This window comes from Ranitomeya variabilis, chromosome 3 (assembly GCF_051348905.1).
Source record: "Ranitomeya variabilis isolate aRanVar5 chromosome 3, aRanVar5.hap1, whole genome shotgun sequence".
NCBI lineage: Eukaryota > Metazoa > Chordata > Amphibia > Anura > Dendrobatidae > Ranitomeya > Ranitomeya variabilis.
The window spans coordinates 631,709,779-631,728,003 of record NC_135234.1 but is presented as its reverse complement, the minus strand read 5'-3'; the positions used below and the strand labels follow the sequence as shown (position 1 = coordinate 631,728,003).

The 18,225-nt window shown below is 41.9% G+C and overlaps 1 protein-coding gene across 4 annotated transcripts in view; it reads left to right on the top strand.

The window, feature by feature from the left end:
* Nucleotides 1–18,225, top strand: part of ITGA7 (integrin subunit alpha 7) — a 215,848-nt gene that overhangs the window by 72,816 nt on the left and 124,807 nt on the right. The gene's annotated exons all lie outside the window — the stretch shown is intronic.

Below are 18,225 nucleotides of genomic sequence, written 5' to 3'. Positions count from 1 at the left end.
GAGAGGAAGAGGACTAGAACTCTTGTGCCACCTATAGGAAGTAGCAATCCTAGAAGTCAGTGTCAACCCATTAACGAGCCTTGTCACATGACTTAGGAAAAAAAAAACAACAGAATCTAAATTTGCAGACACTGTGTTTCGGGGTACTGCCCCTTGTCAGTGCAAAGTGTGAGATCTGGTTTGGCTGTGTGAGAGGCATCTGACTGATATCCAAGCATGTCAAGCATGTCGAGATGAGGAGACTTTCAAGCCGCAATGCTCCTCTGGGAATAGTTCACTTGCTAGCTGATAAGGATGTTGTGCCTTGATGCCATTCTGGCCTTATGACATGATCAGTATTTTGGTTTTGTACAGTACTGAATTAGAGCTTCCATACTGGTGCATGGGGCCTCCAGTGTACCTCTTTATAAGGCAGTATTCAGACATCTGTTATAAACCGACTGTAAAGAGATTGGAATACTAGGCCTGTCTGGCAGGGCCTCTTTACCTTAATTAACTGCTTCATAGTCGGTTAGTTCAGTTCAGTGGATTCACCGGTCAGATATTATGATGTGAGCACGGACTGGAAATGATCATGGATGGGAATTTGACCTTACCTTGATTTCATAGTCAAGTATGGCATGCCTTTGTGCATGTCCACTTGACAGGGCCTGTACAACATTGAGACTATGCAGCTTCGTACCAGTGAGCCTTTGTGCACTGTCATCCAGACTCCACACATGCAGATTTATTGTGCCTTTATCTTGTCTTTTTAAAAGCAGTCTTCATAGATAAAGTATTGATTGAATGTAATGTGGATAAAGCAAAAAATGTCAGAACAGATTTCAGCACAAAAAATAGGATGGTTCATTGTGAGGATTCTCCGATACTGGCGTCGGGAGCAGCAGGCACATGACTGCAAGTAGGACAACATCTGCAAGGAGTTTGTATGTTCTCCCCGTGTTTGCGTGGGTTTCCTCCGGGTTCTCCAGATTCCTCCCACACTCCAAAGACATACTGATAGGGAAATTAGATTGTGAGCCCCAATGGGGACAGTGCCGATAATGTATCAAAATCACTTTGGAATATGATAGCGCTATACAAGCAAATCATAATAATTATAATGCGATTTGCATACATGTGGTCACATGTCGATTATATGGTTGAGGCTTTGCTCTGTGCAAGTGTTATTGAGCGAGGGTGGACTCGTCTAATCAGAATGTGACCGCAAGTATGCAAATTGCACTTTTTTGATCAGAATAGTCACTATTTTTTTAGACATAAAAAAACTTTTCCCACTAAATAATTTGATCAAATTGCTCTTTTTACCAAAATGCTTTTATAGCTTCACATATGTCTTGCAATGGTGGCCTAACACCTTGCCTTGTTCATGCTTGCATGGTGGAAGCAAAGCTGAACATTGGGATCCTGAAAAATGCAGCAACAAAATGCAGCAAAAATGCAACAAGAAAAGCATAAAAAAGCAGCAAAACCGACTTTTTGTCTGGAGCTTTTTATTGCCAAGAGATCAGGTTTTGGCTGCTGTAAAAAGCAGCAAAAAAGCAACATGCAAACATAGCCTAACTTCTCCAAATGAACATTAACAAAACGTAGAAGACTGCTGGATCAGACCACACGCGGGGTTTGTTTTGTAGTCTGTTACAACAGAGAAACAAAGGTCTGCATGGGGATAATATAAAGATATGATTGGTTGCAGATGTAGACATAGCCTTCTGTTTCCATTAACAGCTAGATACATTCAGGCGTGAACTAATGACTATTACACAATGAAAGTGCATGTTTAAGGCCAGTACATCTAATACATCGTTTTTTGCTTCTGAATGGTGGATTATGTACAGAAAATGTGAATATTCTGTTTTATTTTCAATTTTCTCTCTTTCAGTCTAGTGCTTTTAACAATCATTAACGGGTATTGGGAAACATAATATTCTCTGGGCATTTGGATGTGGACCTTGAACAATCTTGTCTGATCATTACCTTTACTTACAACAAACATTTTTGCACATTTTACAATTATTCATAGTATTGTAATGTTTTCTAATCTGTACTGTTTTTAATGTAGCAGAAAGACTAGGGTTAGGGTAATAATGGAACTTTCTATTTTGGCCCAGGAGATCCTATACAATTTAGGACTGTCACCTTAATATTGAAAGAGTTTTTCCCATCTTTTCCATCTGACATCACCCCTACCCTAATTCAAAATACCAAGGATTGTCTGTCTGCTGTCTCTAACATCATGTCCTCCCTCTATCTGAAACTAAATCTCTCCGAAACGGAACTTCTTGTGTTTCTCCCTTCTACTAACATCACTCTACCCAACATCGAACTTACCCTGGAGGGTTCAACCATAACTCCCAAGCAGCATGCCCGCTGTCTTGGGGTCATATTCGATACCGAACTTTCCTTTATTCCCTATATCCGATCACTCACTCGCTCTTGTCACCTGCATCTTAAAAACATCTCCAGAATCCGACCTATTCTCACCTTTGAAACTGCTAAGACTCTTACTGTCGCTCTTATTGTCGTCTGGACTACTGCAACTCTCTTCTGATCTTCTGATGTCTCCCTCTTACCAAACTTTCTCCTCTCCACAATCCATCTTGAATGCGGCAGCCAGGGTCATATTTCTGTCCAGCCATTTCACCGATGCCTCCATCTTGTGCCAGTCATTACACTGGCTACCCATTCGCTACAGGGTCCAGTATAAACTCATCTCTCTCACCCACAAAGCTCTCCACAGTTCTGCACCGCCTTATATCTCCTCTCTCATCTGTCTATCGCCCTACACATGCCCTCCGTTCTACAAATGACCTAAGACTAACATCCCCCGTAATCAGAATCTCGCACCTCCGTCTCCAAGACTTCTCTCGTGCTGCGCCAGCTCTCTGGAATGCACTTCCCCAGACGATCAGACTGATACCTAGCCCCGACCTATTCAAGGGCGCTTTAAAAACCCATCTCTTCAAACAAGCCTACCACATCAACTACTCAGTAAACTAACTTTGCCCTGTTCCCTCCTTCCAAATATTATTCTGAATCTGCACCCTACTTTTCATCTGTCTCCACACCCTCCATGCACATGATAACTGCACTTGATACTTGACTATTGCATTTAAACACACGGGCTGATGACCGGATCATGCAGCTTTATATGAAAATCCCTATTTATTATAATTGCCAGACCTGAAATAAAAAGCACTTTTCACCTATTGTGTCCCCCCATTTCCTTGTAGACTGTAAGCTTGCGAGCAGGGACCTCACCCCTAATGTCACTGTTTAAATTGTCTAAACTTGTTTTGAATTTATTGTCTGTACATGTCCCCGCTTAATTGTAAAGTGCTGCGGAATATGTTGGCGCTATATAAATAAAAATTATTATTATTATCTTCATAGATTAATGTTGTCTATGCCATTTACAGCGTATTAAAATTTGCAGCTTTTTGTTTGAAACATTTACACTTTTCTTTTGTTTATAGCTTATTGCCTAGGAGACCGACCACTGCTGATGTCTAGCTTGTAAGCACTGTGCTGAAGCTTAGGAGAATTAGTAGCAATCCTGGCCAGCTTCAATATAGTGCGTACAAGCTTCATAGAAAACAGCTTGTAAGCACTATGCATGTTCTGCTCTCTGGTAGCAGTTGTCGGTCTCCAAACCAATGAGTTGTAAACTTGAAAGGAAAGTGATAATATGTCAAGAACGGCTGAAAATTTTAATAAGAATTAAATTGCACACTTGCTCGTATTTTCAAGCATTATCTGACAATACCTAATTACGAAGATGGGGATAACCCTTAAAATTCACAATTGATTTTTTCTTTGCTTTTATTTTGATTTTCTTTGTAATTGGTGCGTTATCAAATTGATATAGATGTTAGTTATTGTAAACCTGCCTCTGCTGATATCGAATCTGATGAACACTGTTCCTGTAAGAATAGAAAGAATGAGACTAAAACAGCTCCAGTGGTCAGTGTGAAGATTGCAAAATTATGAATTGTGTTTTTGATAAAAATTGTAATATGCAAAAAATGCCATTTAAAAAAAATACATTTAACACAAAAACCTGATCTAAATAACAGCTCCTTTTCTGATGATAGCTTCCCTTTAAATTGCACTGAGCCAGTTATACTTCTGCATGTGGTTTGCTTGTCTGGAGTGTGAGGAGATTATATAGTAGCTCAGATCCTAAATGGTCAGTGCACATCAGACACCACCAAGTGATTAACATCAATTTTCTGCTTTGTATTCTGATATCTTCTCCTTTTTGAGTGTTTATTTTCAAGATCAGTAAATCTATTTAACCATCTAAACTGCAGGGCTTAGCAAGGCCGTAATGATTGACCTTTTATTTATTTTGCTTTTGCACCTTTTGGCATTTTAGCTCTTATATTTTATTTTTATTTTTTTTTGCACTGAAATTGCTGTATAAGGATTTGTTTTAGGCAGGAAAATTTTTTATTACTTTTTCACACTGTTTTGAGGAATGCACAAACTACTGTGTAATATACATACATACATGGTGAGAGAGAGAGTATGTATGTATATACTGTATATATTGTGAGGGGTTGCCACACTTAGCTGCTTCCTCAGGTAGACACAGGAACACTTTGGTGGTGAAGCACCTGCTGGTTTATTGAGCAGCATACACCAAGGCAGGGTTCAGAAAACAAAAATAAAGCCTTTCTGGCTTAACGGAAAACAAAACAAAGTATAACAGAGTCCTTTTCTCTGCATGTTTTGTCCTCCGCTCCTCCTTGGAGCTCTGTGGGAGTACCTCCTCTCCCAAGGCACCACCCAGACTGTCTCACATATCCAGGTATTTAACCAGGACCATGTGATGATCACATGATTGTGACATCACCGCAGGTCCTGCTAATACACATGCCGGTGTCAGCTGCAGGAAGAGATATGGTGAGCACTCTCCCTCCCACTCTATGAGTGCTCACATAAAACCAGCCCATCTATGCAGCTTACCCTAACTCCCCCAACACTTAGTGTGCTGGAGGAAAATATCCTGGTTTCATATCTGTGACTCCAACATGTGCAGTGACACATATCTCCCCTTGTGCACTGTGCAAGTGACTCTGTCACACACATATGTATATATATATATATATATATATATATATATATATATATATATACAGTACAGACCAAAAGTTTGGACACACCTTCTCATTTAAGGATTTTTCTGTATTTTCATGACTACGAAAATTGTACATTTACACTGAAGGCATCAAAACTATGAATTAACACATGTGGAATTATATACTTAACAAAAAAGTGTGAAACAACTGAAATGATGTCTTATATTCTAGGTTCTTCAAAGTAGCCACCTTTTGCTTTGATGACTGCTTTGCACACTCTTGGCATTCTCTTGATGAGCTTCAAGAGGTAGTCAATGGGAATGGGTTTCACGTCACAGGTGTGCCTTGTCAGGTTTAATAAGTTGGATTTCTTGCCTTATAAATGGGGTTGGGACCATCAGTGCTGTTGTGCAGAAGTCTGGTGGATATGCAGCTGATAGTCCTACTGAATAGATTGATAGAATTTGTATTATGGCAAGAAAAAAGCAGCTAAATAAAGAAAAATGAGTGGCCATCATTACTTTGAGAAATGAAGGTCAGTCAGTCCGAAAAATTGGGAATACTTTGAAAGTGTCCCCAAGTGCAGTGGCAAAAACCATCAAGCGCTACAAAGAAACTGTCTCACATGAGGACCGCCCCAGGAAAGGAATACCAAGAGTCACCTCTGCTTCTGAGGATAAGTTTTTCCGAGTCACCAGCCTCAGAAACCGCAGGTTAACAGCAGCTCAGATTAGAGACCAGGTCAATGCCACACAGAGCTCTAGCAGCAGACACATCTCTACAACAACTGTTAAGAGGAGACTTTGTGCAGCAGGCTTTCATGGTAAAATAGCTGCTAAGAAACCACTGCTAAGGACAGGCAACAAGCAGAAGAGACTTGTCTGAGCTAAAGAGCACAAGGAATGGACATTAGACCAGTGGAAATCTGTGCTTTGGTCTGATGAGTCCAAATTTGAGATCTTTGGTTCCAACCAATGTGTCTTTGTGCGATGAAGAAAAGGTGAACGGATGGACTCTACATGCCTGGTTCCTACCGTGAAGCATGGAGGAGGAGGTGTGATGGTGTGAGGGTGCTTTGCTGTTGACACTGTTGGGGATATATTCAAAATGGCCACCACAGTATCTTGCAGCGGCATGCTATTCCATCCGGTTTGCGTTTAGTTGGACAATCATTTATTTTTCAACAGGACAATGACCCCAAACACACCTCCAGGCTGTGTAAGGGCTATTTGGGGTGAGCTGGACCGCAGAGTGAAGGCAAAAGGGATAACAAGTGCTAAGCATCTCTGGGAACTCCTTCAAGATTGTTGGAAGACTATTCCCAGTGACTACCTCTTAACGCTCATCAAGAGAATGCCAAGATTGTGCAAAGCAGTCATCAAAGCAAAAGGTGGCTAATATGAAGAACCTAGAATATAAGACATAATTTCAGTTGTTTCACACTTTTTTGTTAAGTATATAATTCCACATGTGTTAATTCATAGTTTTGATGCCTTCAGTGTGAATGTACAATTTTTATAGTCAAGAAAATACAGAAAAATCTTTAAATGAGAAGGTGTGTCCAAACTTTTGGTCTGTACTGTATATATATATATATATATATATATATATATATATATATACATATACAGGGTGGGCCATTTACCGTATATGGATACACCTTAATAAAATGGGAATGGTTAGTGATATCAACTTCCTGTTTGTGGCACATTAGCATATGGGAGGGAGAAAACTTTTCAAGATGGGTAGTGACCGTGGCGGCCATTTTGAAGTTGGTCATTTTGGATCCAACTTTATTTTTTTAAATGGGAAGAGGGTCACATGACACATCAAACTTATTGAGAATGTCACAAGAAAAACAACTTTCATGAGTTATTTACAAGTTTATGACCATTTATAAAATGTGTTCACAGTGCTGCCCATTGTGTTGGATTGTCAATGCAACCCTCTTCTCCTATATATATATATATATATATATATATATATATATATATATATATATATATATATATATATAAAATTTTCATTTTGTGCCTTCAATATTCTCATCCTTACAAGTATAATTTGTGACTTCCCACTTTGTATTTTAATGACTTCTCTTGTTTTAACTCCAGTTGGTATCAGATATGTATCGCCTCTACTTTGGCCTCGTCTCCTATGCTTGTTTTGTCCTCTCTGGAGCACAGTAGTAAGATAAATACTCAGTGCCCTCCTTTTTTGGTAAAGTTACCCACTGAGTTATTTGTAGAAAATTCCAGTTTATTTTTACCTTCCCTCTATCTCTGTGCATCTCTCATCTCCCCTCACTCATCTCTGGAATGGTGCGTTAACCACTTGATGGTCTGAGCTCATAGACACAGGTATCCACTGGCCATTTTGGAGAACTAAGGTTGAACTGAATTGTGTCTAGCAATATAATGCTTATCTTATATTACTCATTACTCATATATAATACTCAGTTTGCTGTTACAATTGTGTATTTTCCGTCAAACAAATGATTTACTACATTTTTACTCAGTAATTGTATGTAAAGTTTATGTGTCACACATTATAAGTCTTTTTGGATGTTGACTTTGACTCATGTGCATCTCTGGGAAAACTAATAGTGAAGGGAGAGTAGAGAAACAAATTATTATCATATTACCGCTCCGGAATAAGTAATATCACCACAAAGCAGTGCTATACAACAACAATGCTGCCAATACTAAATAATTATTAATTGGATCAGAAAGCACAAAAGTAAATGACACAGGGGAGAACACCAAATAGGTTCCCCTACAATGTTCAAAGGACGACCAAGCGTCAGGACAACTCCAAACAGAATTGAACACAAAAAGACGGAGTAGAAATGTCCAAAGCCACATATTTATAAAACACATTAAATCTTTATTTCTCATAAATTAGACTCAATATAAACAATTGTAATACAATATTGGGTGCATTGTGCACTAAAAGGAGAGCAGCAGGAAGGAGACATGACAAAAACCAAGCACAGTTGGGGGAAACATGGGTCAATCTACGTCCCTTTCTAAATCAGCAGCAATGGAAAGACCCTGATAACGTATAAGGACCAGCCGGTATCCCACACGGGGGTACCCCGCTGAAAAAGCGAATACGCGCGTCCGGGGGCGCCAAGCAAGGAGGGGGTAATCTACCTACATGACCGCAATGGGTAAGCTTGATATCTTGTTGTGTTATTCAGCAATGTAATTAGGTTACTTTCTGTGTGGGATACCGGCTGGTCCTTATACATGTTATCAGGGTCTTTCCATTGCTGCTGATTTAGAAAGGGACGTAGATTGACCCATGTTTCCCCCAACTGTGCTTGGTTTTTGTCATGTCTCCTTCCTGCTGCTCTCCTTTTAGTGCACAATGCACCCAATATTGTTTTACAATTGTTTATATTGAGTCTAATTTATGAGAAATAAAGATTTAATGTGTTTTATAAATATGTGGCTTTGGACATTTCTACTCCGTCTTTTTGTGTTCAATACTAAATAATGTATTGTTTGTACTGTAGATAACTTAGCACTGTTGCCAGAACCCCCCCCCCCCAGAGGACCCCTGGCCTTTACATAGTCAAGACAAGATGGTGGTGAACCATATGGTGTTGACCCATTGGCAAACCGTTTGTTCTTTTACAAGGGGTCAAGAATAAAGATTATGAGAAGCAAACAGTCTGGTGAAAAGTATTTAGTTTTTGGAGGTGCACAGAGAAGGAAAAAGAAGCAACACCCTGCAAGTGTATGTAACAAATGGTTTCTAATATAAGTAATGTTTTACGTAATTTACAGCATCTACAGAAGTTAAAGTGTAACCGTCATTTAAATTTTTATTTCATAAACCTTTAGCACACCTGAAAATAAGCAACATTGTAATATATGTTATCAAAGAAATCTGCTTCTTTCTCCTCCAGAACTGATCATTTATCAAAATCTTCAATTCACAGGTAAAATCCGTATTCAGTGAAGACAGATTGTTACATTGCTGAGATAGGAGATGAGCGTTACTGCTGATAAGATTCTATATAGAGGGGAGAGAAGAAGAAGCTAGAGGCACAGCTCCTCACTCATACTCCCATCTATATAGTCTTATTAGTAGCAACTGTTATCTACTGTCTTAGTAACGTAAGAATCTGCACTGAATACAGATTTTACCCAAGAATTGAGGATTTTGAAAATAAATCATTAGTCCAGGAAGAGAAAGACGCAGATTTCTCTGAAAAGATACTGTATGTTACAGAGTTGCTTATTTTCATGTTTACCAATGATTTATGAAATAAAAATTAACACAACGTTACACTTAACATGGTGCTTCTTTTATATACACTAATGGGAAGATCAGGATCATGCCGTATCATTTTATTTTCAGCCAACAACAGATGAAAAAATGCAACCTTACAGGTCACATATTTGCCAGACAGTAGTTGGTCATTGGCCACCGAGAACTAACTTTCACATGTAATTTCCAAACAATGATCGTCTGATCGTCTTAGGTTGCGTCAGTATTTATGTCTTCATCATTAATAACTCAGACTGCTAAGGCTACTTTCACACTAGCGTTGTTTGCTGTACGTCGCAATGCGTCGTTTAGGAGAAAAAACGCATCCTGCAAAGTTGCCCGCAGGATGCGTTTTTTCCCCATAGACTTACATTAGCGACGCATTGCGACATATGGCCACACGTCGCAACCATCGTGCGACGGATGCGTCGTGTTTTGGCGGACCGTCGGCACAAAAAACGTTACATGTAACTTTTTTTGTGCGTCGTGTCCGCCATTTCCGACCGCGCATGCGCCGCCCCCTCCTCCCCGGACCTTATGATGGGGCAGCGGATGCGTTGAAAAACTGCATCCGCTGCCCCCGTTGTGCTTTTATTTCACAGCATGCGTCGGTACGTCGGCCCGACGCTAGTGTGAAAGTAGCCCAATCCATTCATTGCTTATTTATTAAAGTGTGGAATATCAAAACAAAAGAAAGATGCTTCTGCATCGTCATGTAGAAAAATACACAAAATGAGCCAGCAATGTTATTATATGTGTTCAGCCGAGGCTGGATTATAGGGAAGAAAAGGAGCAATCTTCCACCTCCCAATTTCCTCCTATGCTTCCCAGATACTTCCAGCAGCATGGTTTAAACATTTGTAATTGTACCTCCCCTGTATACAAAGGTTGGAGAATGTTGCAGAAATGCTGATTATGGAGCTTTACAATATTCAGATTTTTTTTTACCATTTTTCTTTTAATAATGTGCACGGGTTTTGGACCATTAATGAATCTTTGCTCTTGTGGGGGAGGATCCAAGAAGGCGGCCCTCACCTATGACATGTATGTCACCTAATAGGACAACCTTTTTTAATCTGGTTACACTGTACTAAAATTATGAGCTGCGTTCATTTGTAACAACAAGAAAAAATCATACTATCATTTTGAATAAATTTGTGCTTGACCCTGGATCTTTCTCAGGACCTGCTAGAAAATGGGACACAGATGTCTAGAGTGTATTTTTACAGTGATATATTTATTGAGTCCAGAGTTGGCTTCATTTACTAAGTCCTTCATTGTGTGTTCACTTATCTCTAGTAAACACTGAATGTCTTTGGAGAAGTGAAACTTCCGTGTATGCTTTTAGGGTATATATATATATATTATTTTTTTTAAATCGCATTGAGTGGTTGACATTATCTGTGACAAATACAGGTCTGTATATTTTACCCGAAAGGTTTGTGCAATATCATTTTATTATTCACCCTCATAGAGTTGAATGTGGAGCAGATACAGAGATCTACACTTCTTAAAGAATATTTCTATTCTATGAAAATTGCGTCACATCATACAATATTGCATTAAAGGGAATCCGTCAGCAGGGTTTGCTATGTAATCTGAGAGCAGCATAAAGTTGTAGCCAAGAGTCTGAGTCCAGCGATGTGTCACTAACTAGGCTGTGTTTTACCGTTTCAACACAACCAGAATTTTATCAGTAAACATTTTCACTAGAGGACAACTGTCCTCAAGCCTCTTAGTCCAACCACATTTCCGCAACTGATTAGCAGCTCTCTGTCACTATATAATCCACACAAAAAGCTGTGGTGTGGTTGTACACAGCTCAACAACTGAGCTCTGCTAGATCTGCAGCAAAGAAAACTGTGATATCATAACTGCTGCACTCAGTACATTAAGTGATGCATTGCTGGAATCAGGGTCTCTGTCCCTACCTCATGGTGCTGTCAGATACCATAGCAAAAACCTGCTTTTTAAGACTACTTTCAGTTATCATTCCCTTTAATTTCCATTTTTAACACATGGCAATCAGAACATGAAGTATATAAGCACCTGATCTATCAATCTTTACCTGATTGAGGGGTGATTTGAACTAACAACAGAAAATCAGCATTTTGATTTTTCTTATGTGGTAACTATCCGCCATGTAGACCTCTGGCCATATCAATATACCCAAGGGAAAAGGAAGGAGCCTCATGGATTACACCACTGTGCTCATAACAGGAAGTTGCTGTGCACATGTGAGGGGAAAATAGTGGAGTGATGGGAAAATAGTGGAGTGACGGGAAAATGAGAGGAGTGAAGGGAAAATAGTGGAGTGAGGGGGAAATGAGAGGAGTGAGGGGAAACTAGTGGAATGAGGGGAAAATAGTGGATTGAGGGGAAAATGAGAGGTATGAGGGGAAAATGAGAGGTGTAAGGTGAAAATGAAGACGTGTGAGTGGAAAATGAGAGGAGTGAGGGAAAATAGTGGAGTGATGTGAAAATGACAGGTGTGAAGTCAAAATGACAGGTGTGAGGGGAAAATTAGAGGAGTGAGGGGGAAAATGAGAGGTCTGAGGGGGAAAATGAGAGGAATGAGGGGAAAATGAGAGATGTGAGGGAGAAAATGAGAGGAGTGAGGGGGAAAATGAAAGGCGTGAGGGGAAAATAGTGGAGTGAGGGGAAAATGAGAGGAGTGAGGGAAAAATGAGGAGTGAGGGGAAAATAGTGGTGTGAGGGGGAAATGAGAGGTATGAGGTGAAAATGAGAGGTGTAAGGTGAAAATGAAGAGGTGTGAGTGGAAAGTGAGAGGAGTGAGGGGAAAATGAGAGGTGTGAGGGGGAAAATGAGAGGAATGAGGGGAAAATGAGAGATGTGAGGGGGAAGATGAGAGGAGTGAGGGGGAAAATGAGAGATGTGATGGAAAAATGAGAGAAGTGAGGTGCTGCTGCAGTATGAGGCTGTGTATAGAGAAGAGTGAGGCGCTGCAGGTGGAGGCTGTGTATAAGGCCACATTCACACATTCAGTATTTGGTCAGTATTTTACCTTATTTATAAGCCAAAACCACGAGTGGGAGAAAAATACAGAAGTGGTGACGTGTTTCTAATATACTTTTCCTCTGATTGTTTTACTCCAAGTTTTATCTTACAATTACTGAGGTAAAAATAATGACCAAATAACATGTGAATGAGGTCTAAAGGAGAAAAGTGTGGTGCTGCAGAAGAAGTAGGCTGTGTATACGATACGCTTTATTGCAATTAGTGCAATTTCTCTCGGGATCAAGTGTTTCCAATTGTATATGGAAGAGGAGTGTGAGGTGCTGCCGGAGGAGGCGACTATAAAGGAGAAAAGCTGTGCTGCAGAAAAATGCTGTGTAAAAAAAAAGCGTGAGGTGCAGGAGGAATAAGGCCCCTTAACTGCCGCCGTTAAAAGTCGTATCGGCAGTGGTTAAGGGGTTAATATTGTTTTAAAAAATAAGTTTTGCTTCAACAAAGAGTTTTTATGTGCAATATAATCATTATTATTTGTTATAACTAACTAGTTAGTTACTATGCCCGGGCAACATCGGGCTCTTCAGCTAGTCTATGATATTTATGGAAATAATTCTTGAAGTATGTTCTTGAACATGAGTAGACAAAGAATTAAACCTGTCCAGGGTTAGAACAAGGCCATTTTCTTCCAAAAATAGTGGCGCACAGGTTATTTCCTAGTATTGCAGTTAAATTCATGAATTATATTATCTGTGGAGTCTTGCCCCAGCTCTTGGTATAACTGGGAGAAACTTATGTGAAAACGCCAAGAGTTGTAACATTTTCATTCAACTTGTTGAGCCAACATTTTTCAATTTGTGCCAAAATTGTGGCAGAATTGCTGTGATGATGTGTATTATACAATCAAGGATTTTTAACATGACAAAGAAGAAACTTATCATGTTGTGAATTAGAAGCAGCAGATGGGAAGCAGTGTGCACTTCCCGTGTATTTGTGGAAACATCTGGGAGAGTCTGGGAATGGAGTGTGTGCCGTGGAGGAAGCGCTGCCTGCCGCTCCCTGGAGGTGCTTTATTGAGCTGTTCTCATGTGAGCTCATTTTCATAGTAAGCGAATATGTTAAGCTTTTCATTTTGTCATCATTTCCAGAGTGGGAAGATGATGCTCTGATAATGGGGCTGACAAACTTATAACTGTGATTTTCTACAACTCTTTAGCTAATATAGTAATCGTCTGTTATTATATAATGATCTGGTCTGTCTCTTGTTAGGGGTTTTATTATATAGTAGGGTTTGTTCACAGTAGCACGATGCTTCTATTTTACAAGAGCTTTTACATATTTGACAGTTCGATTATTGTTATCCTTACAGTTCTTGACATATATTATCCCGTAGAATGTAAGTCTGAAAGGACAGGTTCCTCTCCCCTCTGTACCAGCCTGTCATTGTAAATTTGATTACTGTAAACGATATCTATAATTTTGTATGTAACCCCTTTCTCATGTACAGCACCATGGAATTAATGGTGCTATATAAATAATAATAATAATAATAATAAATATATTGTTGCTTTATGTGTCCATCATGTTTTAGGCCGCATGTTACACAATCTGTACAATGACACCTGTGGGATTGTGATATGGAACCAGTGGTGTTCAGCTGTTACTGCCAGGAGTTTCAACAACTGTTACTAAAGGTACCGTTACACTAAACGACTTACCAACGATCACGACCAGCGATACGACCTGGCCGTGATCGTTGGTAAGTCGTTGTGTGGTCGCTGGGGAGCTGTCACACAGACAGCTCTCTCCAGCGACCAACAATCAGGGGAACGACTTCGGCATAGTTGAAACTGTCTTCAACGATGCCGAAGTCCCCCTGCAGCACCCGGGTAACCAGGGTAAACATCGGGTTACTAAGTGCAGGGCCGCGCTTAGTAACCCGATATTTACCCTGGTTACCATTGTAAAAGTAAAAAAAAAAAACACTACATACTCACATTCTGATGTCTGTCACGTCCCCCGCCGGCGTCCACAGGGTTAAAACTGCTTTCGGCAGGAGCACTGCTATTGCACGCGCTGCTGCCGAGAGCTTTCCTGCACTGAATGTGTCAGCGCCGGCAGTAACAGCGGTGACGTCACCGCTGTGCTCTGCTTTACGGCCGACGCTGACACAGTCAGTGCAGGGAAGTTCTCGGCAGCAGCGCGTGCATATTAGCAGTGCTCTTGCCGAAAGCAGTTTTAACCCTGTGGACGCCAGGGGACGTGACAGACATCAGAATGTGAGTATGTACTGTTTTTTTTTTACTTTTACAATGGTAACCAGGGTAAATATCGGGTTACTAAGCACGGCCCTGCGCTTAGTAACCCGATATTTACCCTGGTTACAAGTGAACACATCGCTGGATCGGCGTCACACACGCCGATCCAGCGATGACAGCGGGTGATCAGCGACCAAAAAAAGGTCCTGATCATTCCCATCGACCAACGATCTCCCAGCAGGGGCCTGATCGTTGGTCGCTGTCACACATAACGAGATCGTTAGCGGGATCGTTGCTACGTCACCAAAAGCGTGACGTTGCAACGATATCGTTATGTGTGACTCAGCCTTTAGGCCTCTTTCACACATCTGTCTTTCAGCTCCTGTCACAATCCGTCGATTTTTGAGAATGCAGGATCCTGCATTTTCTCATAGACTTGTATTTGGCTACTTTCACACTTCCGTCGGTACGGGGCCGTCGCAAACCGTCAGCCCGACGTACCGACCGACGTTGTGCTAAATTTAGCACAACGTGGGCAGCGGATGCAGTTTTACAACGCATCCGCTGCCCATTGTGATGAGCGGGGTGGAGGGGGCGCATTCGCAGTCAGAAATGGCGGTTCCGACAGACAAAAAAACATTACATTGAACGTTTTTTTGTCACGACGGAGCGCGTGTGGCCAATCCGTCGCAATCCGACGTCCATTAAAGTGTATGGTAAAAAACCGGATCCTGTGGGTACATTTGCAGGATCCGTTTTTTTGCCATAACGATGGATTGCAACGGAGGCAAAAAAACGGAAGTGTGAAAGTAGCCTTAGCGACGGATTGTGAAGGATGGCAACATGTTTCATCCGTCATGCACTGGATCCTGCGTAAAAAAAAACGGTCCGTCGGGCAGAGAAAACGTTCAGAGGAACGTTTTTTCTGCACGTCGGAAAATCGCTCAGCGACGCATCCTGCTCTGCCCCTCACTGGCTACAATGGAATCCTATGGGCGCAGGATGCGTCGCTGCCTGTGAAAAGCTTTCTTTCTCTTTTTACTATTGATGCTGCCTATGCAGCATCAATAGTAAGGCTACTTTCACATTAGCATTTCCCTGATCTGCGGCAGGCTGCGGACTTCCTCCGTGAAGCCCCGCCCTCGGCTGCACCTCCGCCTCTAGCTCCACCTACTTCTGCATGCGGCCCGCATGCGACCTCCGTACCTATCTTTAACATTAGGTACGCAGGTCGTGCGGCAGTATGCAGATGCTGCCGCATGCGTCGTTTTGACGATGCGGAAAAAAAAAAATGCTACAGGCTGCGTCCTACGCTGGTCGCCGCATCGTCAAAATGACGCATGCGGCAGCATCTGCATACAGCCGCACAACCTGCGTACCTAATGTTAAAGATAGGTAAGGAGGTCTCATGCGGGCCGCATGCAGAAGTAGGCGGAGCTAGCGGCGGAGGTGCGGCCGAGGGCGGGGCTTCACGGAGGAAGTCCGCAGCCTGCCGCAGATCAGGGAAACGCTAATGTGAAAGTAGCCTTACAAGATATAATGTTAAAAATAATTTAAAAAATAACAAATCGCAGTATTCTCACCTACCGATGTGCCGCGCAGCGATGCTCCCGGCAGCTAGCGTTCCTAGACCGAGACCGCGACTTCTCGTGAGATTTCGCAATGTATTTCTAGGAACGCTAGCTGCTGGGAGCATCGCTGCGCAGGACGTCGGTAGTGAGAATACTGTGATATTTTATTTTTTTTTTACCTGGTTTGTGTTGTGTATGCGTTTTTGCAGCGGAAAACCGCTGCGAAGACGCATACACAACAGGTGTACATAGCCTCAACAGGTCCGTCAGAAAGACGGGCCCAGTGCACCCGTCACATACGTTTTGACACACGTCCGTTGCTACGTCTCAGCGACGCAGCAGGACGGGAGCGTCCTGACGAAAGTGTGAAAGAGGCCTTAGTCGCTCTGCTTTAGCTGTGGCTCATTCAAATGGGTCTTAAAGGGGTTAATTTGCACTTTTGGAATGTAGCAGTATCCAGCACCCATAAGTGAAAAGCTTCTTTTTATTGGGACATCAAACATAAGATCCGCTAAACTGCAAGGATAGACACAAACTCACATCCATTTCCAGCACACTATACATCTATGCATCCTTGATTATGTAAGCAAATTGCAGTAGGTTAAGCTGTGCCCATAAAGTAGGAATTAATTATAGTGGCAGAGGTACAGCCAGGGCAAATAGGCATAGTCTGTAAAAAAAAAAAAAAATCAAATGTCATTATAAAAACATTTCTGAAAACTTTTAATTAGCAAATTACAATTATTTCATCTAGGGAAATACTATAGAATTAAAATGGCCACCATTTTGTTACAATGACAGAAACCCATGCAAGAATATTAGGGCTCATACTCACCTGCGAGAAACTCTGATGAGTCTTGCATGTTAATAACCGGCGCTGCTGCCGGCACTCAGGAGCGGAGCGTGCAGCTGCATGTATTCCTATGTGGCTGCATGCTCTGATCTGAGTGCTGGGTGCAGCTCCACTGCTGTGACATAGAGATAACCTATACCACCTACTGTGTTCCAGAAAGATACGGCAGCAATAGTGTGAGCAGCCTCTTCTAAAGGTACCGTCACACTGAGCAACTTTCCAACGAGAACGACGACGATCCGTGACGTTGCAGCGTCCTGGATAGCGATCTCGTTGTGTTTGACACGCAGCAACGATCAGGATCCTGCTGTGACATCGCTGGTCGGAGCTAGAAGGCCAGAACTTTATTTCGTCGCTGGATCACCCGCTGTCATCGCTGGATCGGTGTGTGTGACACCGATCCAGCGATGTGTTCGCTTGTAACCAGGGTAAACATCGGGTTACTAAGTGCAGGGCCGCGCTTAGTAACCCGATGTTTACCCTGGTTACCATTGTAAATGTAAAAAAAAAAAAACCACTACATACTTACATTCCGGTGTCTGTCACGTCCCCCGCCGTCAGCTTCCCGCACTGACTGTGAGCGCCGGCCGTAAAGTAAAAGCAGAGCACAGCGGTGACGTCACCGCTGTGCTGTGCTTTACGGCCGGCACTGACAGTCAGTGCGGGAAGCTGACGGCGAGGGACGTGACAGAAACCGGAATGTAAGTATGTAGTGGTTTTTTTTGTAACCCGATGTTTACCCTGGTTACCCGGGGACCTCGGCATCGTTGGTCGCTGGAGAGCTGTCTGTGTGACAGCTCTCCAGCGACCACACAACGACTTACCAACGATCACGGCCAGGTCGTATCGCTGGTCGTGATCGTTGGTAAGTCGTTTAGTGCCTTTACCTCAGTACCCCTGGTATCTCTAATATTAGATCAGACAGACAGGGTGGAGCGCAGCATGAGCAGCCTCTTCTTATCTTAGCACTGCTGGAATCTCTAGTAATAAATCAGAAAGACAGGGTGCACAGCAATGTGAGCAGCCTTTTGTACCTCAGGACTGCAGAATCTGTAGTAATAGATAAGAAAGAGTGTACAGCATTATGAGTTGCATCTTTTTACCTCAGCACCCCTGGTATCTCCAGTAGTAGATCAGATAGACATGGTGGACAGCAGTGTGAGCAGTCTCTTACCTTAGCACATCTGATATGTCCAGTATTGGATCAG